The following is a 27765-nucleotide window of genomic DNA, read 5'->3' on the forward strand; positions in this document are numbered from 1 at the left end:
GAGCAACACCAGAGAGAAGGAGCAGCCCGAGCCTTGGCCAGCCTCGTTCCTCCTCCACACAGCTCTAGAAGAAGCATTGTACTATCGACCATCCAACTAAACTCGGCAGGACTAGGGGTGTTATCTCTCCGGAGAGCCCCGAACCTGGGTATGTCCGGCATCCCGCGCCCGCGCATATCAACCTCGCCTCCGAAGCCCACCAACGCCCTCGAGGCTCCTCCTCTCTTTAGCCATCCCTTGGCATCTGCCGTGCGCTCACCATGATATTATGTGTTCACAAAATCCCTAGGCATAGGAAGTGGGTTAGATTCAATTGTGCTAGTCATATTCTACATGATGCTCTCTTTATGTTTCAATTCTTTTCTTTTATGTGAGCATCATTGAAATCATCATGCCTAGCTAAAAGGCATTAAAGAAAAGTGCTTGTTGGGGACAACCCAATATTTACCCTTACTGTTTTAGGGTGCTTACATGATTAATCTACTGTAGTAATCATGTTTTATAGCTTTTTGTTTCAATAAAGTGCCAAGTAAGACCTTTGGGAAGACATGGGTGAAGTCTTTGCAATCTTGCTGTAAAAAATAGAAACTTTGCGATCACGAGAATAGATGTATTTTTTTACTGGAGAGTGCTTTTAGGTTCATTCTTTTTGCAGATTATTAATAGACAAATTAGTCACGTCCACCAATTTATTTCATAATTTTTGGAGTAGCATAAGTATGGTTTCTGTTCAGACCATTACAGACTGTTCTGTTTCTGACAGATTCTGTTTTCATTGCATAGTTTGCTTGTTTTCTAGTTTCTATGACTTATATTTCTCAATATAAATTGTAGAAATGATATGGTAAAGTAGGAGTTGTGTGAGAACAATTATGAAACTTGTCTTTGACAGTACCAAAGTGAATGGTTTACTCTTTATCATACTAACCTATCTCATGAAGTTCCGTTAAGTTTTATGTGATTGAAGTTTTCAAGCTTTGGGTGAGATATCGATATGAGGAGAATAAGGAGTGGAAAGACCCTAAGCTTGGGGAAGCCCAAGGCACCCCAAGGTAATATTCAAGGAAGACTCAAGCGCCTAAGCTTGGGGATGCCCCGGAAGGCATCCCCTCTTTCGTCTTCAAAACTATCGGTATACCTTACTTGCAGCTATATTTTTATTCGTCACATGATATGTGTTTTGCTTGGAGCGTATTTTCAATTTTACTTCCTATTGAATAAAATCATTGGATCTGAAATCTTGAATAAAAAAGAATCCTCCCATGGCTAGTTAATTATTTGACTACTCAGTGTTCTTCACTTATATCTTTTGGAGTAGTTTGTCATTTGCTCACGTGCTTCACGTATATCCTATGAGTAAATGGTTGAATTAATTGAATATCATAAATCTGAATCTATATACATTTCATATGCTTATAACATGGGGAGTAATGACTTCATACATAATAAGTATAGGTAGTAAACTCATTGAAAGTAGCAAACGCAGAATTGGTCACTTGAACAATTCATGAAAGAATATTGAAGGAAGAGAGATTTCACATATAAATATACTATCTTAGACATCTTTTGTAACTGTGAGCACTCATTAAAATATGACATGCTAAAAATTTGATGTTGGACAAGGAAGACAACTTCATGGGTTATGTTTTCCTATATCCGAAACGTTATATTGTCTTGGATCATCCAACATGTTGGGCTTGCCTTTCCCTCTCATGCTAACCAAATTCTTTGCACCAAGTAGAAATACTACTTGTGCTTCCAAACATCCCTTAAACCAGTTTCGCCATGAGAGTCCATCATATCTACCTAAGGATAGAGTAAGATCCTTCAAGTAAGTTGTCATTGGTACATGCAACAGAAATTGCTTTCTAAATATGTATGATCTATTAGTGCGAAGAAAATAAGCTTTATATGAACTTGTGATAGGGAAGAAATAAAAGCAACAGACTGCATAATTGCTACGTCTTGAGCTTGCATTGGTTTTCCTTGAAGAGGAAAGGGTGATTCAGCACAGTAGCATAAGTATTTCCCTAAGTTTTTGAGAACCAAGGTATCAATCCAGTAGGAGGCTCCTCAAAAGTCCCACGCACCTACACAAACAAACAAGAACCTCGCAACCAATGCGATAAAAGGGGTTGTCAATCCCTTCACAGAAACTTGCAAAAGTGAGATCTGATAGAGATAATATGATAAGATAAATATTTTTGGTATTTTTATGATAAAGATTGGAAAGTAAAAGATGCAAATAAAAGTAGATGGAAAACTTGTATGATAAAAGATAGACCCGGGGGCCATAGGTTTCACTAGTGGCTTCTCTCAAGATAGCATAAGTATTACGGTGGGTGAACAAATTATTGTCGAGCAATTGATAGAAAAGTGCATAGTTATGAGAATATCTAGGCAGGATCATGTATATAGGCATCACGTCTGCAACAAGTAGACCGACTCCTGCCTGCATCTACCACTATTACTCCAAACATCGACCGACTCATGCCTGCATCTAGAGTATTAAGTTCATGAAGAACAGAGTAACGCATTATGAAAGATGACATGATGTAGAGGGATAAACTCATGCAATATGATATAAACCCCATCTTTTTATCCTCGATGGGAACAATACAATATGTGTCGTTTCCCCTACTATCACTGGGATCGAGCACCGCACGATTGAACCCAAAGCTAAGCACTTCTCCTATGGCAAGAAAGATCAATCTAGTAGGCCAAACCAAACTGCTACTTTGAAGAGACTTGCAAAGATAACCAATCATACATAAAAGAATTCAGAGGAGATTCAAATATTTCTCATAGATAAACTTGACCATAAACCCACAATTCTCCGGATCTCGACAAACACACCGCAAAAAGAGTTACATCGAATAGATCTCCAAGAAGAGGAAGGAGAACTTTGTATTGAGAATCAAAGAGAGAGAAGAAGCCATCTAGCTAATAACTATGGACCCGAAGGTCTGTGGTAAACTACTCACAACTCATCGGAGAGGCCCTCTGTGGTTGATTCCCCCTCCGGTGGAGCACCGACGAAAGCTCCAAGATGGGATCTCGCGAATACAGAAGGTTGCGGCGGTGGAAATAGTTTTTTGTGGTGCTCCTGGATGGTTTCGGGGTACGAAGATATATATAGGCGAAGGAAGTCGGTCAGGGGAGCCATGAGGGGCCCACGAGGCAGGGGGCGCGCCCACCCTTATTGGGCGCGCCGGCCACCCTCATGGTCGCCTCGGCTGCTTCTTGACGTCCACTCCAAGTCTCCTGGATTGCGTTTGTTCCAAAAAGATCGCTCCCGAAGGTTTCATTCTGTTTGGACTCCATTTTATATTGCTTTCCTTCGACATACTGAAATTGGCAAAAAAAACAGCAAATCGGGCTAGCCCTCCGGTTAGTACGTTAGTCCCAAAAATGATATAAAAGTGTAAAGTAAAGTCCATAAACATCCAAAACAGGTAATATAATAGCATGAAACAATCAAAAATTATAGATACATTGGAGACGTATCAAGCATCCCCAAGCTTAATTCCTGCTTGTCCTCGAGTAGGTAAATGATAAAAATAGAATTTTTGATGTGGAATGCTACCTAGCATATTTCTCAATGTATTTCTCTTTATTGTGGCATGAATATTCAGATCCAAACGATTCAAAATAAAAGTTCATATTAACAAGAGGATAATAATACTTCAAGCATACTAACTAAGCAATCATGTCTTCTCAAAATAACATGGCAAAGGAAAGTTCATCCCTACAAAATCATATAGTTTGGTCATGCTTCATTTTCGTTACACAAGAATGCTCTCATCATGCACAACCCCAATGACGAGCCAAGCAATTGTTTCATACTTTAGTAATCTCAAACTTTTTTCAACCTTCATGCAATACATGAGCGTGAGCCATGGATATAGCACTATGGGTAGAATAGAATATAATGATAGGGGTTATGTGGAGAAGACAAAAAAGGAGAAAGTCTCACATCGAAGAGGCTAATAAATGGGCTAGGGAGATGCCCATCAATTGATGTCAATGCAAGGAGTAGGGATTGCCATGCAACAGATGCACTAGAGCTATAAATGTATGAAAGCTCAACAAAAGAAACTAAGTGGGTGTGCATCCAACTTACTTGCTCATGAAGACCTAGGGCATTTTGAGGAAGCCCATCGTTGGAATACACAAGCCAAGTTCTATAATGAAAAACCCCACTTAGTAAATGAAACTAACAACATAGAAGACTTTCTATCATAAAGACCATGGTGCTATTATGAGCACAAGTGTGGAAAAAGATAGTAGCATTGTCCCCTTTTTTTGGGCCTTTCTTTTTTTGGCCTTTTTTTATTTGGCCTTTTTTGGCCTTTCTTTTTTTATTAGGGACAATGCTCTAAAAATGATGATAATCACACTTCTATTTACTTACAACTCGATACTAGAACATAGTATGACTCTATATGAATGCCTCTGGCAGTGTACCGGGATATGCGATGACTCAAGAGCGGCATGTATAAAAATTATGCATGGTGGCTTTGACACAAATACGATGTCAACTACATGATCATGCAAAAAGCAATATGACAATGATGAAGTGTGTCATAATAAACGGAACGGTGGAAAGTTGCATGGCAATATATCTCGGAATGGCTATGGAAATGGCATAATAGGTAGGTATGGTGGCTGTTTTGAGGAAGATATAAGGAGGTTTATGTGTGATAGAGTGTATCGTATCACGGGGTTTGGATGCACCGGCAAAGTTTGCACCAACTCTCAAGGTGAGAAAGGGCAATGCACGGTACCGTAGAGGCTAGCACGGATGGTAAGGTAAGAGTACGTACAATCCATGGACTCAACATTAGTCATAAAGAACTCACATACTTATTGCAAAAATCTACAAGTCATCAAAAACCAAGCACTACGCGCATGCTCCTGGGGGGATAGATTGGTAGGAAAACACCATCGCTCGTCCCCGAGTGCCACTCATAAGGTTGACAATCAAATAACACCTCATGCTTCAAATTTGTCACACAACGGTTACCATACGTGCATGCTACGGGACTTGCAAACCTCAACACAAGTATTTCTTAAATTCACAATTACATCAACTAGCATGACTCTAATATTACCACCTTCATATCTCAAAACAATTATTAAGCATCAAGATGATCATAGTATTCAATTCACTTCCTATGATAGTTTTTATTATACCCAACTTGCATGCCCACCATTCTAGGACCAATTTTATAACCATAGCAAATACCATGCTGTTCTAAAAGACTATCAAAATAATATAAGTGAAGCATGAGGGATCAACAATTTCTACAAAATAAAACCACAACCGTGCTCTAAAAGGATATAAATGAAGCACTAGAGCAAAACTTCATATCTCAAAAGATATAAGTGAAGCACATAGAGTATTCTAATAAATTCCGAATCATGTGAGTCTCTCCCAAAAGGTGTGTACAAAAAAGATGATTGTGGTAATCTAAAAAGCAAAGACTCATATCATACAAGACGCTCCAAGCAAAAAACATATCATGTGGTAAATAAAAATATAGCTCCAAGTAAAGTTACCGATAAACGAAGACGAAAGAGGGGATGCCTTCCGGGACATCCCCAAGCTTAGGCTTTTGGTTGTCCTTGGATATTTCCTTGGGGTGCTATGGGCATCCCCAAGCTTAGGCTTTTGCCACTCCTTATTCCATAGTCCATCAAATCTTTACCCAAAACTTGAAAACTTCACAACACAAAACTCAACAGGAAATCTCACTCCGTTAGTGCAAGAAAGAAAAACCACCACATAAGGTATTGTAATGAACTCATTCTTTATTTATATTGGTGTTAAACCTACTGTATTCCAACTTCTCTATGGTTCATACCCCCCGATACTAGCCATAGATGCATTAAAATAAGCAAACAACACACGAAAAATAGAATCTGTCAAAAACAGAACAGGCTGTAGCAATCTGTAACTTTTGAATACTTCTGGAACGTTAAAAATCCTACCAAAATAGGACGTCCTAGGTAATTTGTCTATTGATCTACATCAAAAAGAATCAATGCAAAAGAACGTTTCTGTGATTTATTGAATTTTTTTCTCGTGCATGCAAAGTTTCTGTTTTTCAGCAGAATCAAATTAACTTTCACCCAAGGTTATCCTATAGGTTCTACTTGGCACAAACACTAATTAAAACATGAAAAAACATCTAAACAGAGACTAAATAAATTATTTATTACTAAACAGGAACAAAAATCAAGGAACAAAAATAAAATTGGGTTGCCTCCCAACAAGCGCTATCGTTTAACGCCCCTAGCTAGGCATAAAAGCGAGAATAGATCTAAGTGTTGCTATCTCTAGTTTTCAGTTTTTTTACAGAGTCATGCTCAAATCTAGAAGGTTCTTTACGTTTTCCTTCATGCTCAAAAATTTTAGATCTAAAGAATCCAACCGCTTATTGCAAAGAGTAATCAACATATTCATACGGTGGAGATTCCCGCTAACGCTCTTAAGAGGTTCAAGAGACTTTTGTAAGATTTTTGTTACTTCGCAAATCTTTTCAAAAACTTGTGTCTCTTCTTGGGTATGATGTGACCCCACTTTTTGAGGTAGTGTTCCCACTATTCCCTCTATAATTTCATGTGCAATACTGGGATCGATTTCAATAAAATTTCATTTGGCAATGCAATCCAGGAGTTGTCTATGGGACATATTTAGTCCAACATAAAAATTGCGAAGTAAAATTCTAAAATTCACCTCTAAGGTGCAATTACGATAAGATTCCATCATCCTATACCAATCATCTTTTAAGTTTTCTCCTTGTCTTTGCTTGAAGTGAAGAACTTCAAACTCGGGAGCCATAGGAGCAGATAAGGGACTAGCTATGATAACGAGATAAACAACTAACACACGAGCACACAAAAAGGCAAGCAAAAGAGATAGGAGAACGGGAAAGAGAGGGCGAATAAAATGGCAAGGGTGAAGTGGGGGAGAGGAAAACGAGAGGCAAATGGCAAATAATGTAAATGCGAGGGAGATGAGTTTGTGATGGGTACTTGGTATGTCTTGACTTGAGCGAAGACCTCCCCGGCAACGGCGCCAGAAATCCTTCTTGCTACGTCTTGAGCTTGCGTTGGTTTTCCTTGAAGAGGAAAGGGTGATGTAGCACAGTATCATAAGTATTTCCCTCAGTTTTTGAGAACCAAGGTATCAATCTAGTAGGAGGCTCCTCAAAAGTCCCACGCACCTACACAAACAAACAAGAACCTCGCAACCAACGCGATAAAGGGGTTGTCAATCCCTTCACGGAAACTTGCGAAGTGAGATCTGATAGAGATAATATGATAAGATAAATATTTTTGGTATTTTTATGATATAGATTGGAAAGTAAAAGATGCAAATAAAAGTAGATGGAAAACTTGTATGATAAAAGATAGACCCGGGGGCCATAGGTTTCACTAGTGGCTTCTCTCAAGATAGCATAAGTATTATGGTGGGTGAACAAATTACTGTTGAGCAATTGATAGAAAAGTGCATAGTTATGAGAATATCTAGCCATGATCATGTATATACGCATCACGTCCGCAACAAGTAGACCGACTCCTGCCTGCATCTACTACTATTACTCCACACATTGACCGACTCCTGCCTGCATCTAGAGTATTAAGTTCATGAAGAACAGAGTAACGCATTATGAAGAATGACATGATGTAGAGGGATAAACTCATGCAATATGATATAAACCCCATCTTTTTATCCTTGATGGCAACAATACAATATGTGTTGTTTCCCCTACTGTCACTGGGATCGAGCACCGCAAGATTGAACCCAAAGCTAAGCACTTCTCCCATGGCAAGAAAGATCAATCTAGTAGGCCAAACTGATACTTCAAAGAGACTTGCAAAGATAACCAATCATACATAAAAGAATTCAGAGGAGATTCAAATATTTCTCATAGATAAACTTGATCATCAACCCACAATTCATCAGATCTCGACAAACACACCGCAAAAAGAGTTACATCGAATAGATCTCCAAGAAGAGGAAGGAGAACTTTGTATTGAGAATCAAAGAGAGAGAAGAAGCCATCTAGCTAATAACTATGGACCCGAAGGTCTGTGGTAAACTACTCACAACTCATCGGAGAGGCCTTGGTGGTGATGGAGAGGCCCTCCATGGTCGATTCCCCCTCTAGCGGAGCGCCGGCGAAGGCTCCAAGATGGGATCTCGCGGATACAGAAGGTTCCGGCGGTGGAAATAGTTTTTCATGGTGCTCCTGGATGGTTTCGGGGTACGAAGATATATATAGGCAAAGGAAGTCGGTCAGGGGAGCCACGAGGGGCCCGCGAGGCAAGGGGTGCACCCACCCTTACCGGGCGCGCCGGCCACCCTCGTGGCCGCCTCGGCTGCTTCTTGACATCCACTCCAAGTCTCTCCTGGATTGCGTTTGTTCCAAAAAGATCGCTCCCGAAGGTTTCATTCCGTTTGGACTCCGTTTGATATTCCTTTCCTTCGATATACTGAAATAGGCAAGAAAACAGGAATTCGGGCTGGGCCTCCAGTTAGTAGGTTAGTCCCGAAAATGATATAAAGTGTAAACTAAAGCCCATAAACATCCAAATCAGGTAATATAATAGCATGGAACAATCAAAAATTATAGATACGTTGGAGACATATCAATAATAAAGGTCTCTATCACAAGCGGCCATATAAAGTGACATTCTTTTGCATTAAGATTTTGTGCATCCAACCATAAAAGCGCATGACAACCTCTGCTTCCCTCTGCGAAGGGCCTATCTTTTACTTTTATCTTCTACCCTTATACAAGAGTCATGGTGATCACCACCTTTCCTTTTTACACTTTTTCCTTTGGCAAGCACTTTGTGTTGGAGCGATCCGGATATATATATCCACTTGGATGTAGGTTTTCATAAATCATTATTGTTGACATTACCCTTGAGGTAAAAGGTTGGGAGGCGAAACTATAAGCCCCTATCTTTCTCTGTGTGCGATTAAAACTTTGAACCCATAAATATCACGTGAGTGTTAGCAATTGTGAAAGATTAAATGATAGTTGAGTATGTGGAGTTTGCTAAATCAAAGCTCTGACATAGGCCCTTCCTGAAAATAAGATGAATTGTAATTGTTTGATGACTGAGAATATAGTTTGTTAGTTTCAAGAAAGTTTATGATCTATAATTTAACATGTAAATAGCTTGTTACTTGATCATGAAAAGTTTTATGAAATGAGATACTGTTATGACATATAATGATGCTAGAAAAGGTGATTGAAATTATCATTGATCAAACTTATGCATTTGCTAGCATTCACACTTCATAAATTATTGTTGTTATCATTTACCTACTCGAGGACGAGCAGGAATTAAGCTTGGGGATGCTGATACGTCTCCAACGTCTCAATAATTTATTAAGTATTCATGCCATGTTTACAATAGTTTTATATGACTTTGGTATGATTTGATTAGAACTAACCCGGACTGACGCTATTTTTAGTAGAACAACCGAGGTGTTGTTTTTGTGCAGAAATAAAAGTTCTCGGAATGCGCTGAAAATCAACGGAGATTTTTTCTAAAAAATATGAAAAATACTAGAACAAAAATCTACCGGAGGGGAGTCTCGTGGGCCCCATGAGGGTGGGGGGCGCGCCCCTTGCCTCGTGGACTCCCCGAGGGCCCCCTTGACGTGAAATAAACGCCAACTCCTCCAATAAATACAGAAACCTTCCGGAAATAACCTAGATCGGAAGTTCCGCCACCACAAGCCTCTGTAGCCACGAGAAATCAATCTAGGCCCTCTCTGGCACCCTTCGGGAGGGGCCATCAACACCGGAGGCCATGGAGGAGGATCCCGGAGGGGCCATAATCGCCATGAAGGCCAAGGACCAGAGGGATAACCTATCCCCACCCAGAGGGAGGCCATGGAGGAGGAAGCACAAGGGGGAGAACCTCTCCTCCTCTCTCTTGGTGGCGCCGGAGTGCCATCGGGAGGGGAATCATCGCCGCGGTGATCGTCTTCATCAACATCACCATCATCATCACCACCCTCATCTCTTTTACGCGGTCCAGTCTCCCGCATCCCGTTGTAATCCCTACTTGAACATGGTGCTTTATGCCACATATTATGATCCAATGATGTGTTGCCATCCTATGATGTTTTGAGTAGATATTCTTTATCTTTGGGTTGATTTATGATCTAGATTGGTATGAGTTGTATGTTTTGTTTTGGTGTTGTTCTATGGTGCCCTCCGTGTTGCGCAAGCATGAGGGATTCCTGCTGTAGGGTGTTGCATTATGTCCATGGTTTACTTATTGTCTGCGTTGCTTGAGTGACAGAAGCATAAACACGGATAAGTGGGTCACGGTGCATGGGATAAAGGGGACTTGATGCTTTAATGCTATGGTTGGGTTTTACCTTAATGATCTTTAGTAGTTGCGGATGCTTGCTAGAGTTCCAATCATAAGTGCATATGATCCAATAAGAGAAAGTATGTTAGCTTATGCCTCTCCCTCATATGAAATTGCAATAGTGATTATCGGTCTTGTTAACATTTGCCTAGGACAATTCCGCACAACGATCCATCATTATCCCACACTCGCTATTTATAATATTTAGTAATATATTCTAATTTTATGATAACAACACCTACTTTTATATTTTAGCTCTCCGATATCATGCAAAGTTATCCTCTTCATACCCACAACATAGTTTTATTTCTCGTTTCTAGTTGGAACCAAACGTTCGGTGTACGTAGAGTCGTATCAGTGGAAGATAGGGATTGAGAGAATATTGATCTTACCTTTAGCTCCTTGTGGGTTCGACACTCCATACTTATAACTTCCACCTTTGGAAATTGCTACGATGATTCCCTGCACTTGGGGATTATCAACCGCATAACAGGCATGCATTCAAATCCTTGTACGCACCATGGTAGAGGATGCAGTCATTAGGGCATGCATGTATCTTCTGCACCTCCAATCCTAGAGGGCATACGACCTTCTTTGTTGCGTACGTACTGTCGGGCAATTCATTATCCTTTGGAAGCTTCTTCTTCAATATTTTTAGTAGCTTCTCAAATCCTTTGTCAGGCACACCATTCTCTGCCTTCCACTGCAGCAATTCCAGTACGATACCGAGCTTTGTGTTGCCATCTTCACAATTGGAGTACAACCCTTTTTTGTGATCCTCTAACATGTGATCGAACTTCAGCTTCTCCTTTTCACTTTCACACTGTCTCTTTGCATCAACAATGACCCGGCGGAGATCATCATCGGGCACATCGTCTGGTTGCTCTTGATCTTCAGCTTCCCCCGTTGCAGCATCACCGTATTCAAGGGGCACATAGTTGTCATCATCCTCTTCTTCTTCGATGTCTTCCATCATAACCCCTATTTCTCCGTGCTTGGTCCAAACATTATAGTGTGGCATGAAACCCTTATAAAGTAGGTGGTTGTGAAGGATTTTCCGGTCAGAGTAAGACTCCGTATTCCCACATATAGGCATGGACAACACATAAAACCATCCTGCTTGTTTGACTCAGCCACTCCGAGAAAATTATGCACGCCCTTAATGTACTCAGAGGTGCGTCTGTCACCATACATCCATTGTCGGTTCATCTGCATGCATTATATATAATTAAGTGTGTCAAAAACCAAACTACATACATAGTTCTCATCGAACAACATATAGCTCTCTAGAGTATCTAATTAAACCATACATTGAAACTATGTAAAAGATTTCAATGCAACAACAAATGCGATCATAATCGCACCCAAGGTAACAATTGATGCAACGGCATAATGATACCAAGTCTCGGTATGAATGGCATATTTTCTAATCTTTCTAATCTTCAAGCACATTGCATCCATCTTGATCTTGTGATCATCGACGACATCCGCAACATGCAACTCCAATATCATATTCTCCTACTCAATTTTTTTTTAATTTTTTCTTCAAGTAATTTTTTTCTTCTTAACCTAAATTTAACCTCTCGACAATAGGGTCGGTTGGAATTTCTGATTCAACTACCTCCTATATAAAAAAATCTATATCAAATTGGTCGACATAATTGTCATAAACACTAAATGAAATAAATAGTTATAAAAGATAATATATACCACATCCGAATCATAGCCATGACGAGGGCTGACGGAGGTGGATACCAAAACCATCGCACTATATAATAACAAACAATAATAAAAGTAAGAAAATTACACAAGTATCTATCTAAATCATACAAGTAAGAACTTTTTACTTTTAGAAAGAAGATAAGAACAAGAGGTTCACCACGAGAGGCGATAATATGCCCTAGAGGCAATTACTTCCCTAGAGGCAATAATAAAATGGTTATTATTATATTTCCTTGTTCATGATAATTGTCTAATGTTCATGCTATAATTGTATTGACCTGAAACCGTAATACATGTGTGAATACATAGACCACAACATGTCCCTAGTGAGCCTCCAGTTGACTAGCTCGTTGATCAACAGATGGTCATGGTTTCCTGACTATGGACATTGGATGTCATTGATAACGGGATCACATCATTAGGAGAATGATGTGATGGACAAGACCCAATCCTAAGCATAGCACAAGATCGTGTAGTTCATTTGCTAAAGCTTTTCTGATGTCAAGTATCATTTCCTTAGACCGTGAGATTGTGTAACTCCCGGATACCATAGTGCTTTGGGTGTACCAAACGTCACAACATAACTGGATGACTATAAAGGTGCACTACAGGTATCTCCGAAAGTGTTTGTTGGGTTGGCACGAATCGAGACTGGGATTTGTCACTCCGTATGACGGAGAGGTATCTCTGGGCCCACTCGGTAATGCATCATCATAATGAGCTTAATGTGACTAAGTAGTTATTCATGGGATCATGCATTACGCAACGAGTAAAGTGACTTGCCGGTAACGAGATTGAACGAGGTATTGGGATACCAACGATCAAATCTCGGGCAAGTAACATACCGATTGACAAAGGGAATTGTATATGAGATTGCTTGAATCCTTGACATCGTGGTTCATCCGATGAGATCATCGTGGAACATGTGGGAGCCAACATGGGTATCCAGATCCCGATGTTGGTTATTGGCCAAAGAGATGTCTTGGTCATGTCTGCCTGATTCCCGAACCCGTAGGGTCTACACACTTAAGGTTCGATGATGCTAGTGTTATTGGGAAAGTTTGTATGTGGTTACCGAATGTTTTTTGGGGTCCCGAATGAGATCCCGGATGTCACGAGGAGTTCCGGAATGGTCCGGAGGTGAAGACTTATATATGGGAAGTAATCATACGGTCATCGGAAGTATTCGGGGGTTTGACGGTATTGTACCGGGACCACCAAAGGGGTTCTGGGGGTCCACCGGGAGGGTCCACCCCAACCTCTCCCTCCTCCTTGCTAGATAAAGGCGCGGGAGACATCACCGGGCTGCACATCTGTTGAATGCGGAGGCGCCGTTGTTCGGCGCTAATGTCGGAATCAACCGCGATCTGAATCGCTACGCGTACGACTCCTCCAACCGCGTTCTTGCAACGCTTCTGTTTTGTGATCTTCAAGGGTATGAAGATGCACTCCCCTCTCTCTCGTTGCTAGTCTCTCCATAGATTGATCTTGGTGATGCGTAGATCTTTTTTTAATTTCTGCAACGATCCCCAACACCGGCGACGATATCGGCGCGTGCGATTGACGACGGTGAGGACGGGGACAGGACAGGATGGATCGCCAAATCTAGAAAAATCTCGAGGAAAATGGAGTTTGGACAAGGATTGAGAGGAGAAAGCTTAAGTGTGGCTCGGGCATTTCATCGAACACCTCATGTGCATAGGAGGTGAGCTAGAGCACCACAAAGCTCTCCCCTCGCCGGCCAGAAAAAACAAAGTAGTGGAGTGCTCTGCTCGTAGGCGAGGGGGTATATATACGCACCTCATTGGTCCCGGTTCGTGGCTGGAACCGGGTCCTTTGGTCCCGGTTCCAGCCACGAACCAGGACCAATGGTTGTGGGCCAGGAGCGAGGCCCATTGGTCCCGGTTCATGTCTGGAACCGGGACCAATGCCCCACAAGGCCTGGCCGCCCCCCTGGCCTCACGAACTGGGACCTATGCCCCCATGGGTCACGGTTCGTGACCGAACCGGGGACTAATAGGCTGGCCAGGCCTGAACTAAAGCCCTATTTTCTACTAGTGTAGGCAGCCCTATCAGTTGATGGTTCTTTTTCAAGTCGTGATGGGCGTGCTTCTGCTGGAATGGTACTGCGGAACGGGGATGGGACTACAATCTTTGCGGCATATAGATACATTTTTCATTGCAATGACGCCTTTGAAGCGGAAATTCATGCAATCATGCAAGGTATAGCTTTGGCCATTCAACATTCAGACATGTCGGTGATAGTCCAATCGGATTCTTCGAATGCGTTTGAAACCCTCATGGACGCCACACTTTCCAGATCATCCTATGGTCATCTTGACGCAGAGATTAAAGCTCATATGGTTGCTAGGGAGTCTGTTCCTTGTAAAATTGGTCGAGAGCAGAATAGAGTAGCACATCTTTTGGCACACTATAGTCGTACCAAGTGTTGTACTACGGTATGGTTGAACTCGAGTCCTCCATGCTCTGAGGAGCAGCTATCTCGAGATTGTAACCCTATCATTTTGGAATAAAACTCCCTTTCACCTTGCAAAAAAAAGACTCATATTTTTTTGAGTGAAGGTCAATACTTCCTCGTTGTCATGCGAAAAAAGATAAAATTGTCGTGCTGTTGTAAGGGACTTACGAAGCGACATTACCATGTAGTAAAATAAAAGGAGGCGTCTAGTGGGCGGACGGCTGCCCACTAGTGCAACTGAGCGGCCGGCTGAAAAAGGAAACCCCCTGTTCCCCGCGAAAAAGAAAATGAAGGGCCACCAACCCGACCGATCGAACGGCCACCAAAATAGACCAATCGAGCGGCCACCAACAAAATCGCAAACAGCCCCACGTGGCCAGCTGTCCCCAGCTCGCACCCACGCCCGCTCGCCCCCACGCCTCAGCCCCTCCCATGCTGCCTTCTTCTTCTTCTGCACGCCAGAAGGAGATCCAACAGAATCGCCCCCCAGCCCTTCTTCCTCCTCCTACACAGCCGCCATGGGAGCCCCAAAGTAGAAGGAGCTGCTTCAAAAAAGAAGATCTAAGGGCAGGGTGGTCAGAGCCATACCAGGCAGTAACATCAAGTAGGTAAGCCCCCTCTGCCCCTCTTCACTTCCCCCTTTCTTCTACTGCATATATGTAGGCATATGTAAATCCCCTTCTCCATGGATCTAGGACAAATCCATGGAGAAGCTGCTTCAAAAAAGAGGTGAATCAGGCACATCACACCAGCCTACTTGATGTTACTGCTGGATGTGTTAAACAAGCCAAAAACTACTTGATGCATGCCAAACAAGTTTCTCCCATCTGGATGTGTTAAACAAGCCAACTAAAAACCAGTTCTCTGGCCAATTAAAACATGATTAAAGCCAACTCAACAAGCATTGTACCAAAAACTAAACGTGCATTCTACCAACTTGTAGTTATTGTTTGCAAATGAACAAATTGACTGTCCAATAGATATGTGCAACGAAAAATTCATAAATGTGCAACTGAACATGCATCCCAGCCAACTGAACCTATATTTTGGCAACTCGGCATGCATGCTAGCCAAAACTAAAACATGCATTGTACCCCACGTGTACTCGGCATGCATGCTAGCCAAAACTGTAGTATATGTGCAAATAAAACATGTTTTCTGGCCAACTAAACATGCATGTTGGCCAAAACTGAGAAAATGTATCCTGGCCAACTGAGACATCTATTCTAGCCAACTGAATACATTAACTGTCCAACTGAACATGCATGTTGGCCAAAAACTAAAATAAATGCAACCTGGCCAACTGAGACATCTATTCTAGCCAACTAAAAACATTGAATGTCCAACTGAATATGTATTCTGGCCAAGTGGAAAAATGCATCCTGGCAATTGAGACGTCTATTCTAGTGAAACCAGAAATCTGTAGTGCGACAGCAAAAACACAAGAACTTTTGTCCATGGCTAATGAAGCCACAAACCATATTAACATATTCACGCATATAATCTTGTCCCACACATATATTCTGGTCCCACACCTATTGCAAAGCTATAGTGTAAAATATTTTCAATATACCGGAACTAAAAACATAACGGCGATGAAAATATATAACTATAATCTGTCCTCCAATTCTTCTTTCTTCTTTCACCTGGATTTTCCGTCTCAAATGTAACATCAAATTATGTGCAGAAAAATCTGAAACAGCTCCTTGCCAACACAGAAAACCTACATATCATTGCAACAAAACAAAGGGAAAAAGTTAGAAAACTCTGTAGTAAAAAGAAGTCATGCTCTTGCCAGCTATTTACTGCAAACTGTGCAAGTAACATAACAACTCTGGGCAAACAAAAAAAATTCATAACTGTTATAATAAAGATTATGCTACAGTCATGTTGCTTTTAGAACTAACATTGTCACAAAATGGTGTGCAACTGCCTATTTACTAAGTTTTTAGGTTGTTTGAAACACTCTTTTCTGTGGTTACCAACAGATGACATCAATTTCTACTTTTTATATGTGCAAGGAGTGTGTGGCAGCATCCAAAAAAAGGAATAAAAATGCTTGATCACAATGAGTTGCCTCCTGATCTCAATGAGCTTCCTCATGATACGGATCAGCAGCAACCCAGCATACAACAAGGAAAATGGACAGAAAATGGTCGATCTGTTTACTACACGCAGGCAAGTCATGATGGTAACCCTATGGGCCATGACAATGTGGCAGGCCAGTCATCAGACCGTGGTGCCCCTATAGTGGTGTCTTTGCAGTCAGAGAGCCATACTCTAGATGACACGGGAACCGAGGCAAATGTTCCTGGTCCAACCAGGACTGAGCTAGGAGCTGGGGCTGTTGACGGAGCTGTGCAAGGAGAAGAAGGAGATGATGAGGCTGGTTCTCAACCTATGGAACCCTATGTTGGCATGAGGTTTGACAGCCTTCAAATTGCTAAGGATCACTACAACAGCTACGCACTACGGATGGGTTTCTCTATCAAGACGAACACATCTAGACGGACACCCCGCAACAATAAAATGATAAAACAACAGTTTTGCTGTAACAAGTTCAAGAAGCCCAAAGCTGATGATGGCGGAGTTGAGGCTCCTCCTGTCCTGGACCCTATTCCAGATCCAAAATCTGTTGATAGTGATGAGGAGATGGAAGAAGAACCTCCAATATTTGCTGAAGAGGAGGCTGGTACTAGTAAGAAGAAGAAGAAGCGCAAACGCGAGACAATAAAGCAGACTCAGTGCAAAGCGAAAATGTTGGTGAAGCTGATAGATGGGTGATGGGAGGTGACGCACTTTGTTCGTGACCACAATCATCCGCTCGTGAACAAACCTTCATTGTCCAAATACTTGAGATCCCACCAAGGCATATCACCTGATGAAAAGGAGTTTCTGCACATCTTGTATAACTGCAACTTGACTACAGGTGTGGTGTTTTTCTATATCCCTTAAAGAATTAAGTTTTCCTCTAGGCAGTCCAGTGTGCAACTATTATGGTACTACTGTGCAACTGAAATGACTTAACTGTACAACTAGTGTCCAAATTCCCATGTTGTTTGTATATCACTTTTGGTGCTTGTTGTGCAACTAGATTGTCTTTACTGTGCAACTACACAATGTCCTTTATGCAAAAAGTGCAAAAGTGTTCTTAAAAAGGTGCAGCTAGGTGTCCATTGATGGTGTCCTGGACTAGGGGGGTACTCACCACGTCGTCTCCCGATCAGTTAGATTGGGCCGAGGACCCCCATGGTCGTATACTCATGGGCCAGTTCGGACAGTTGCCGCATACAAGGAAGATTCCACAAGACTTGGTGATCAAGACAAGGACTCCTCCCCCACCGGCGTATTCGGCTAGGACTCTTGTTATCCTAGGCCTCTGGTACATTATATAAACTGAGGCTAGGCTAGTCGATAGAGGATTATGACATTACTCATCATACCTCTAGGGTTTAGACCACAACATATGATCTCGAGGTAGATCAACTCTTGTAACCCCTATATCCATTATAGTCAATCAAGCAGCATGTAGGGTGTTATCTCATCAAGAGAGCCCGAAGCTGGGTAAAATCTCGTGTTCATGTTACCATTGATCCTAAGACGCACTGCTTGGGACCCCCTACCCGAGATCCACCGGTTTTGACACCAACATTGGTGCTTTCATTGAGAGTTCTGCTGTGTGATCGGCGAAAGGATCAATGGCTCGACTGCAAGTCAACTACAACGTCGGTTTCTTCGTCACCAACTCGACTGCTCACCTTGGCTTGACTGAGGACTGCACCCAACCTCCGATCGTCATGTTCGGATGAGGGCCTTCATCAACATCAAACTCCAATCTCTATCAAGATAATGGAGGAGTCATCCATGGAGCTCGGGGGCTTAACATCAACATTTCCCTCGGGCGACCGTGCTGTTTTTCTGGACAGCAAACTCGTATCCTCCGCCACCGCCTCCTCGAGTGTCGCCAAAACGATTGCTTCGATGGAATTTTGCAGAATTAAATCCACAACAACCCTACAGAAATTTCGTCGAGTTCCGATGGAGAAATCTCCGGCAATCTCCGATATACCGGAGCCCTGTTGAATCTCGACGAGAATCCGGATGAGTTTGGAGCGGGGTGTCCAGCATCTAGCTCGGACGTCCTTTAGAAGATCCAACCGTTGATCGGCTGCAGAATTCCCATATCTACCAGCTGCCAAAAATTCAGCTCGATCCGACCGTCCAAACTCTGGGAACCTTCCGATTAGTGCATCACTTTTCGGATCTGTTTTCTGCGCGAGAACGAATCCGACCCAAGTTCATCTTCTTCGCGAACGGGATTTCGGACATCCTTTTTGAAGGATGTTTTCGTATGGGGTATTGTGTTTTATTCTCAAACATATCCCACTAGTATTAAAAGTATTCTTACAATACAAACTTCACCATCGCGCCAGTGTCAAACCAGCTCGACAACATCACTCCACGGCGGTCGACCTGCATTAGACATGTTGTCGCTTTGTTGAGCCGAGCTCAACTTCTCCAGATCATCATCTCAGCCAACCGAACAATAGTTCGGCATCGCGAAGGATAAATCGTCACCAACACCGCCGCCCCCACGAATTACACGGAGCGGGCACACCGGCATCGCCGCGCGGTCACTTCATCAAGCCAACATTGACCGCGTCACAAGTTACGACCTGCCTCGGCATAGCTGCACTGTTGCTTTTTCAAGCTGATGTCCATCACGCCGAACTACTTCAACACCTTGGCTGATACGCCAACTGCAACATCTCCTTATCGATCTGCTCCGTCACCTCGGCTAGACCGAGGACTTCGCCATCTCGTCATCAACTTACTTCGGAGACTCCGGCGTCACTAGCCGACCAGCTTCATCACATTAGGTGGACCACGGGCTTCGTCGTGGCAAGCCAACCTTTGCCAGGATCGCCATGCCATCGCTTCATCACCCATTAGGCAATGGGTGTGCGGATCGAGTCCCAATTTTGGGAGTAACCTTTCTTCGGACCGCTACAACAAATAAAGGTGCTATTAATCCTAGCAATTTTTGCTCGTTTGGGTTTATTTTTTCCAAGGAATTATTACTCTGCTTTGTTCCATCATCTGTACACAGGTCTATCAAATGGTGGCTGCATTAGCGACGATTGCGTGGTGGTTCGGTCAGTTTCCGTGCATAGTTCGGCGAATGTCGTATCCGGAACTCGGACCGACCTGTGAATTCGGGCTTTGTCATGCCTTCACTGCGTCAGGCCGACGCCCTGCATCGACATTGACCTCGACGCTCAGGACACATCTCTTTCATTATTTCCTTCACTTGTATTAAATAAGTAGAAGAATTTTTTTTTTAATATACATTATTATCTTTGTTTGTCATTACCCTTGGTTTGCGCTATTTTATCTGTGCAGCCAATTGACTCAGACTGAGCCGTGTTGTCGCCTCCTTCGACCGAATTGTGTTGTCACCTTGGCGCGCCGACCTGCTCCATTTCCGCGGCTGGGGGCTTCATCTTCTCGGGGTGCCGAACTCTCTGCTCGGCCACCCCGGGACCAGCATGGAAGCTGGAACCTTGTCCCGCATCAAGCTCGGACCGCGTCATCAATGCCGAACATATCAACCAGCTAAGTTGCTTTCATGCTCAAAAACTTTCAGTCTTAAATTTTGTTAGGTTTAAACAAGCATTATACTTTTAGGCACAAAATTGTTTGCGACAAAGTTCCTTGTCAAAACTTTGTTTGTGACGCACATATTCAAATACCCCGTTTATTTGGGGGCTCCCTTTTCCTCTTGCATATGATTATACTTGTACGGTTTTGTTCCTTGTTCGTGTATTACGCCACAATATGCACCATGTTGACTTAAGCGATTTGCAAGTTGGGTTGCCTAGCTCCTGTGCTTACCCCTACGTTCCCGATTGTTCGACTAGGGAGTAAAGGGAGCACCTCTGCGATTTTCACGATCGGTTCATCCGAGCCGGACCTCAGACTGGGTGAAGCCGAAAACTAGCACTCTTACTGTTTTCAACAATGGTCGGCACACAATGGAACTCATGAGTACAAAAAATCTATTGCACAAGTCTCATAATAATAATGAGCAACCGAAGAAAGGTATCCGTGGGGGTACTTTTTTCTTCGAAGATGCTTCTTACACTTTGTCAGTAATATAGCATAAGTTCCCCGAGCGCGCTTTGTCTGTTATAGCCTTATGGCCTGATTGCCTGGTTATCGGAAACACTGTCGATATTCTCGACAGGGGGAGTACATAACACTTTTTGGTCCTTGATCGAAGAGGGAGAAGCAGACGGTCGGTTAAGACGCGTATAAAGTTCGGGTGGACACAGATATGATATAAGTACTTCGGTACATACAATCATTATAGATAAAATTCTTTTACCCAAGTAACTTGGGGGCTCTTAAATTTATGTGAGTTGTTTTATAATAAGTGTTCTTCTTCCTAGTCGTTGCAAAGTCCTTTTTTCTATCACTCCTTTTTTCGACGCGAGTGTGTGGTCAATAGTCGGATTTCCTTCTCAAATCCGCTAAAGTTTGCTAAACTGGCCTAGCGAGAAGTACTCCGCCTTCGGGATAGGAGGTTGAAGCCATAGGCTGACCCGCTTGAAGTCTTGAGATAGGATGTGTCATGTTAAAGCACGACAGAAGCACAATTTTTTCTCTAAGACCAATTTTCTGATTGGCACCGAACAGTTAATCTAGTTCGGACGTCAAGTTTTTACTGACGTTTTTTGGTTTTCTAATCCTATGGCACTTCTCAACTATTTGTGTGTTTTCCGCATAAGTCTCGCAGTGCAACGCCGGACACCTTTAGAGATTCGGCAAAAATTCTCGGATATTGCTATATATGAATCGGTTTCAAATTGTGTCTTCGGTCGATAGTTGGGTTGCCCGGCTCCTGTGCTTGCCTCCTACATTCCGCTTTGTTCAGTTAGATGTGCAAAAGGAGAACCACTACGATTGTGCTTCCAGCTCGCATGGCTAAGCACCTCGGTGGAGAAAGCCGAAAACTGACTGTCACAATAAAGCATAAACTGGTCAGCGATCCGATGACTATGATTAATGATGGGTCATTCATAACATTGGCCGAAATGTTTACGACTTGACCTCGGCTGTCGCCAAACACTAAGCGGGGGGCTACTTGCTGGCCTCCCAACTTTAAGCTCCTATGACTAAGTGAAAGTTATAAAGCCCGCATATCTGATCGCCTCATTTCCGCCAACACAACCACCTTCGGGCACCAAGACGTTGTCTAAGGGTTGTTTTGTTATGTCGGAAACACCCTGCATAGCATCTACAAGGAGGTAGAAGCCGATGATGGGCCACTTTCAGATTATAAACGGTCGCAACGGAAGTGAAATTTTGGTTCATCTACACCATAGAGTTTGGAAGCTTTTCCCGAACTAAATCCTCAGTATTTTCCTCCCACATTGATCGGAGCTGAGGTTTCATGATCATGCTTAGCATGACAACCCAAAGAAAGGAACCGATAGCAGGACTATTTTCTTTGGACGATGTTTCTTATGTTAAAACAATAATATAACATGTCTCTTTGCGTACGTTTGTTTATAAAACCGTATGGCCGGATTGCCTTGTTTGCCATAAATCTTTTCCCTCATAAAGGCTTTATAAAGTGGGACAAACACTCCCCGGCTACTGGCCGAGGAGGTTGAAGCCAATGGCCGGTCAACAAAGTTTTCTACAATGCGGATCCGAGCATTGATGATGTAATGTACTTGGATACATAGAATCATTACACATAATTTGTGATTTTACTTTGGATATCGATCCTTAATTCGGCCACCCGTGCCCACATAAAGGCTCGGGGGCTACTGGGCTTCGTGCTTATTATTTACAAATATTAAAGGCTTACATCGATCCCCTAATCTGGTGTCGCCACCCGACCAGTGTCTCGGGGGCTACTGCATTGCCTGTCCAATGCAGAAAATTTAAAGTGCAATATAGTTTTCGAGGAGATTATTATCCTCAGGTTGGTCGGCCGCACCCAACCTGAGTCTCGAGGACTTTGCACACCGCGTTTCTATTCCTATGTATGCTGCCGAGCTAGGAGTTGATCCTCAGGCCGATTTCGCGCATCGACCTGAGTCTCGGGGGCAACTGGGATCAGCGGTTTCATGTTTTCCTTCAGGTGCATCTCGGGTTTTAGACCGACGCACACACCTTGAGGGCTACTGGCTATATATCTCGGCAGAGAATAAATTGCACCAATCAAAAAATCAGCCCGCAGTCAGGGGTGGTGCACCACCTCGGAATCAGTCCGACATTAAGCTCGGGCGCCAGTGGCTGGCTCCATAGAGGGCATTTCCAGCATTAAGCTCGGCTAAACTCCTTCAACTTTTTGAACCTAGATGATCTATGACATCTCGGATATAGTATGGTGTTGGAGCTCGGATACAGTCTGACGTTGGAGCTTGGATACAGTCCGGCATTGGAGCTTGGACACAGTCCGGCATTAGAGCTTGGATACATTCCGGCGTTGGAGCTCTGAAGCAGTCCGGCGTTGGTGCTTGGCTGCAAAAGATACCTCGAATGCAATCTGGCGTTGGAGCTCAGACGCAAGAGGACACTGCCGCCCGGGAATAACTTCAGACCCGAGGTGAGGCATAAAAATTAACAAGGCACTGATAAAGGCCGGAAACTTAAAGGGGCTCCTCGGATATCCGACATATAAACTCTTCGGATTTACTTTGCAATCCTCAAGATCGAAGATGAGAAGATTTGTTGAACTAGTTTTCAAGACCGACGACCGAAGATGAAGAACAGTTCGGAAGAATCGAGGAGCGTCCCCAACTTGAAGACCGGTTCAGGGGGCTACTGACGGTGTCCTGGACTAGGGGGTACTCACCACGTCGTCTCCCGATCAGTTAGATTGGGCCGAGGACCCCCATGGCCGTAAACTCATGGGCCAGTTCGGGCAGTTGCTGCATACAAGGAAGATTCCACAAGACTTGGTGATCAAGACAAGGACTCCTCCCCCATCGGCGTATTCGGCTAGGACTCTTGTTATCCTAGGCCTCTGGTACATTATATAAACTAAGGCTAGGCTACTCGATAGAGGATTATGACATTACCCATCATACCTCTAGGGTTTAGACCACAACATATGATCTCGAGGTAGATCAACTCTTGTAGCCCCTATATCCATTATAGTCAATCAAGCAGCATGTACGGTGTTATCTCATCAAGAGAGACCGAAGCTGGGTAAAATCCCGTGTTCATGTTACCATTGATCCTAAGACGCACTGCTTGGGACCCCCTACCCGAGATCCGCCGGTTTTGACACCGACATCCATTTCCTGCAATTATATTCTGTGCCAACACATGTCCTATTACTGTGCAGCTGGATGTGCGCATTCGTGCAACTAAAAAAAGGATATACTATTTGTTTTTGTATTATGCAGGACGTATGATGCATGTAATGGCAAAGTTCTATGGATCTGAGATGATGGTGCCATTTGGACCAAAGGCAATAACAAATCTTTGTACAAGTTTCCGTAGAGATGACACAAAGGAGGGTGATCTGATTGAGACAATTGCGCACTTCAAGGATATACAAAAAACCGATCCAGACTTCTTCTATAAGGTGAAATATGATGAAGAGGACAGAGTTGTCAACATATTTTGGGTGGATGGCTTAGCTCGAAAAGATTATGTGGAGGCGTACCACGATTGCATATCGTTTTACACCACCTACATGACCAACATGTACAATATGCCGTTCGCGCCCTTCATAGGAATAAAACGGCATGGCCAATCTTTCATGCTGGGTTGCGCGTTTGTGAGGCAGGAGTTGGCATCGAGCTTTGATTGGGTCTTTGGAGCATTCCTAGAGGCTATGGATGGCAAACCTCCTGACAACTTCATCACCGATCAGGATGGTGCAATGAGGCAGTCAATACAGAGCATCTTTCCAACCACCATGCACCGCTGTTGTCGATGGCACATCATGAAAAAGGCTCAAGAAAAAGTTGGTTGGCTGCTATGCCGGAATCCAGGACTCTCTGATGATTTCAACAAATGTGTTCACTTCAGCTTCACTATAGACGAGTTTGAGCAGAATTGGGCTAGGTTAATGATGAAGTATGAGGCTATGACACACACGCACTTTGAGAAGTTGTACGAATACAGGTCAACTTGGGTGTCGTGCTACTTCAAACACAGGTTCTTCCCGTTCCTACAGTCTACACAGCGTAGTGAGGGGTTCAACACCGTTCTGAAAAGATATGTGAACCCACACAACTCAATGCTAAGCTTCGTCAAGCAATATGAAAAAATCCAGAACCACATCCTTGCCAAGGAAGGCTGCAATGATTACAGGACATAACACCTTGAGATTGAGCTGTGGTCCAACTTCCCAATAGAGAAGCAAGCTTACAAAACCTATACTAGGGACCCTTACCGCAAGTTCAGAGAAGAGTTTGAGTTGATTGGACGTTATAATGCATTCCATATTGGTGCTGATATATTTGAGCTCAGACTGAACCAGGAATTTGTTTCCAAATATGGTTCTTGAAACTACTTGGTGCAGGCAAGGGTGGAGGAGGGTTTCTATTTGTGTGAGTGCTGTAAAATGGACAAGGATGACATCCTCTGTTGCCACATCCTCAAGGTGTTCACCCATATTGGAGTTGATGTCATATCGGAAAGGTACCTGCTAAGACGGTGGACACCTACTATTGTGCCTAGTGCACTAGGGACTGGTTATGAGCAACCGGATGAAATGCCTCCTCAATCAAAGAAGCAGATAAGGGGGAGGAACATGATATACGATTTTCGGAAACTAGCAAAGTTTGCGAGTGGTTCTGATACAGCACAAGCTATTGTATACAAGCATATGCTCACAGCACGTACCGAGATCGGCCACCTGAACAAGTCCAAGAAAAAGAAAAAATCGACTGCTGCCACGGGGCCATCAGATGATGGCAACCCTCGAGGACCTCCTCCACCTCCAGGCAGCAATCATGGGGCTCATTATCCAGGTAATTACCTGCCCCAACTCCTGAACTAACTAGGTGTGTAACTTCAGTTGCACACATCATTGTGCCCAATTGCACACATCATGGTGGCCAGTTGCATAGAACATGCTGCCTAGTTGCGCATGTTGTGTTAGTTCAAGCATCAAGATAACACAACTAACTTGTTTTTCCTGTTCTGAATATAGGTGATGTCAACCCTCAAGGACCTCCTCCACCTCCTGGCTGTACACGGCATCCTCTGCCACCTCCTCCCCCGTGTGCTCCTCCCAATGGCCCTACAGGCAGCACTCAGGGGGCTCATCGTCCAGGTAATTACCTGCCCCAACTCCCCATCAAACTAGGTCTATAACTCCAGTTGCACACATCATGGTGCTCAGTTGCACAAAAAATAGGCTACCTAGTTGTGCACGCTGTGTTAGTTCGAGCATCAAAGATAACACAACTAACTTGTTTGTCCTGTTCTGGCTATAGGTGATGCCAACCCTCAAAGACCTCCTCCCCTGCCTGGCCCAACTAGCAGTGCCCTGCGTGCTACTCCCAATGGACCTACAGGCAGGACTCAGGGGGCTCATCACCCAGGTAAAATACCTTCCCCAACTCCCAACAAAACTAGGGTGTGTGACTTCAGTTGCACATATCATAGTGCCTAGTTGCACAGAACATGTTGCCTAGTTGCGTGCGCTGTGTTAGTTTGAGGATCAAGCTAAAAATCTAACTTGTTTTTCCTGTTCTGCCCATAGGCGATTATAATCCAAGTACCATGACGGGACGTGCTACTACAGGTGTTTTTTTAACTTAACTTGCACACAGCAACCAGTTAGTTGCACAGCATGGGCTGTGTGGTTGCAGAGAACATCAGTGTTGGTTGCACAACAAAAAAAATACTAATTTTTTTATATGATTATTACACAGGTGATCGTGATGGTGCTATTGCCCTATTGGAGGCTGCATCCCCTGCACAAGCTTCTGATGATTTTGTGCCCAGGGATCCTCCAAGGCCTACTACAAAGAGTAGGGCAAAGAGTCGACAGTACAAATCGGCACTGGAGCTACACCCAGAGAAGAAAAACAAATGCAGTTAGTGCCAATCTATAGAGCACACTACTGGTGTGTGTCCACTCAGGCTACTGTGATTCTGTTTCATCGTTTGTAACTTTGAGACAAAAAAGGAAAAGAATGATGTTTTTTAGCAATGTTGGGACCAAGTGGACACATTCAGCATCTATGATGTCTATTTATCTAATTTATGCTCCTTGAATTAGTTCATGCACTGTGTAAAAAAGGTTGCTATTTGTGCCTTTGTTGGCAACTGGTTAAATATTTAGTTGTTGAACAATTGTATGTCCAGTGCTCCTAATGTATCAACAAAAGTGATGATATTGACTTGCAAACGGAATTACTACTAGTGTGCAACTACAAAATCTGCTTAAAAATTGTGCAAACCAGCAACTTCCTCCATGGAGCAGAGAAAGAAAAAGAGTACTAACCTAGTCCTTGTCGTATCTCAGCAACTTCCTCCATGGGGCGGTGTTGTGCACGCTGGTGACCCAATCATATGCCAGCTTCTTCCTGATGTTGAGTACTTCCTTGGGTTCGTAGTTGGGCAGTTGGCTACCATTCCACTCGGTGGCGTTAAGCAGTGCGAACAGCCCACACTCATTACTGTGATGGGCAAGAAATAAAATTTGTCACATAAAATTAAAACCAATAAAGATAATGCAATCTATGCAACAACTTATGTTCTACTGTGCAACTGTTTATGTTCTACTATGCAACTGCTTATGTGCCACTGTGCCACTGCTTATGTGCCAGTGTACAACTACTTATGTGCCACTCTGCAACTGGCTAGATAATCCATTAGAAACTCATAAAAATGATAAACAGATTGCAGACTAGTACTCTGTCTTAAAAAACTAAAGATTGCACATGTAGAAAAATTTAAAAACTACAAAATGATGGTAAGAAATTGAGAAGAGAGCCATGCTTATTGTCTTACTTGCCGAGCTGCTTCGGTACGTTAATGTCAATAATCTGGAAGTGCTTGATGCTGAACTTTGGGTAATGCTTCCTCCATAGCTGGCGTACTGCCCCCGCGATGGTAGAGGCGGTGGTCATCAGCTCAATGTTGTCCAGCGTCCTGTTTGAGTCAAG

General features: G+C 43.2%; 1 pseudogene; it reads left to right on the top strand.

Moving 5' to 3' along the window:
• Window positions 1-16666: 16666 nt before the first annotated feature.
• On the top strand, window positions 16667-26747 carry LOC119308880 (annotated as a pseudogene).
• Window positions 26748-27765: the final 1018 nt, after the last annotated feature.

The sequence above is a fragment of the Triticum dicoccoides genome, chromosome 5B, assembly GCF_002162155.2.
Source record: "Triticum dicoccoides isolate Atlit2015 ecotype Zavitan chromosome 5B, WEW_v2.0, whole genome shotgun sequence".
NCBI lineage: Eukaryota > Viridiplantae > Streptophyta > Magnoliopsida > Poales > Poaceae > Triticum > Triticum dicoccoides.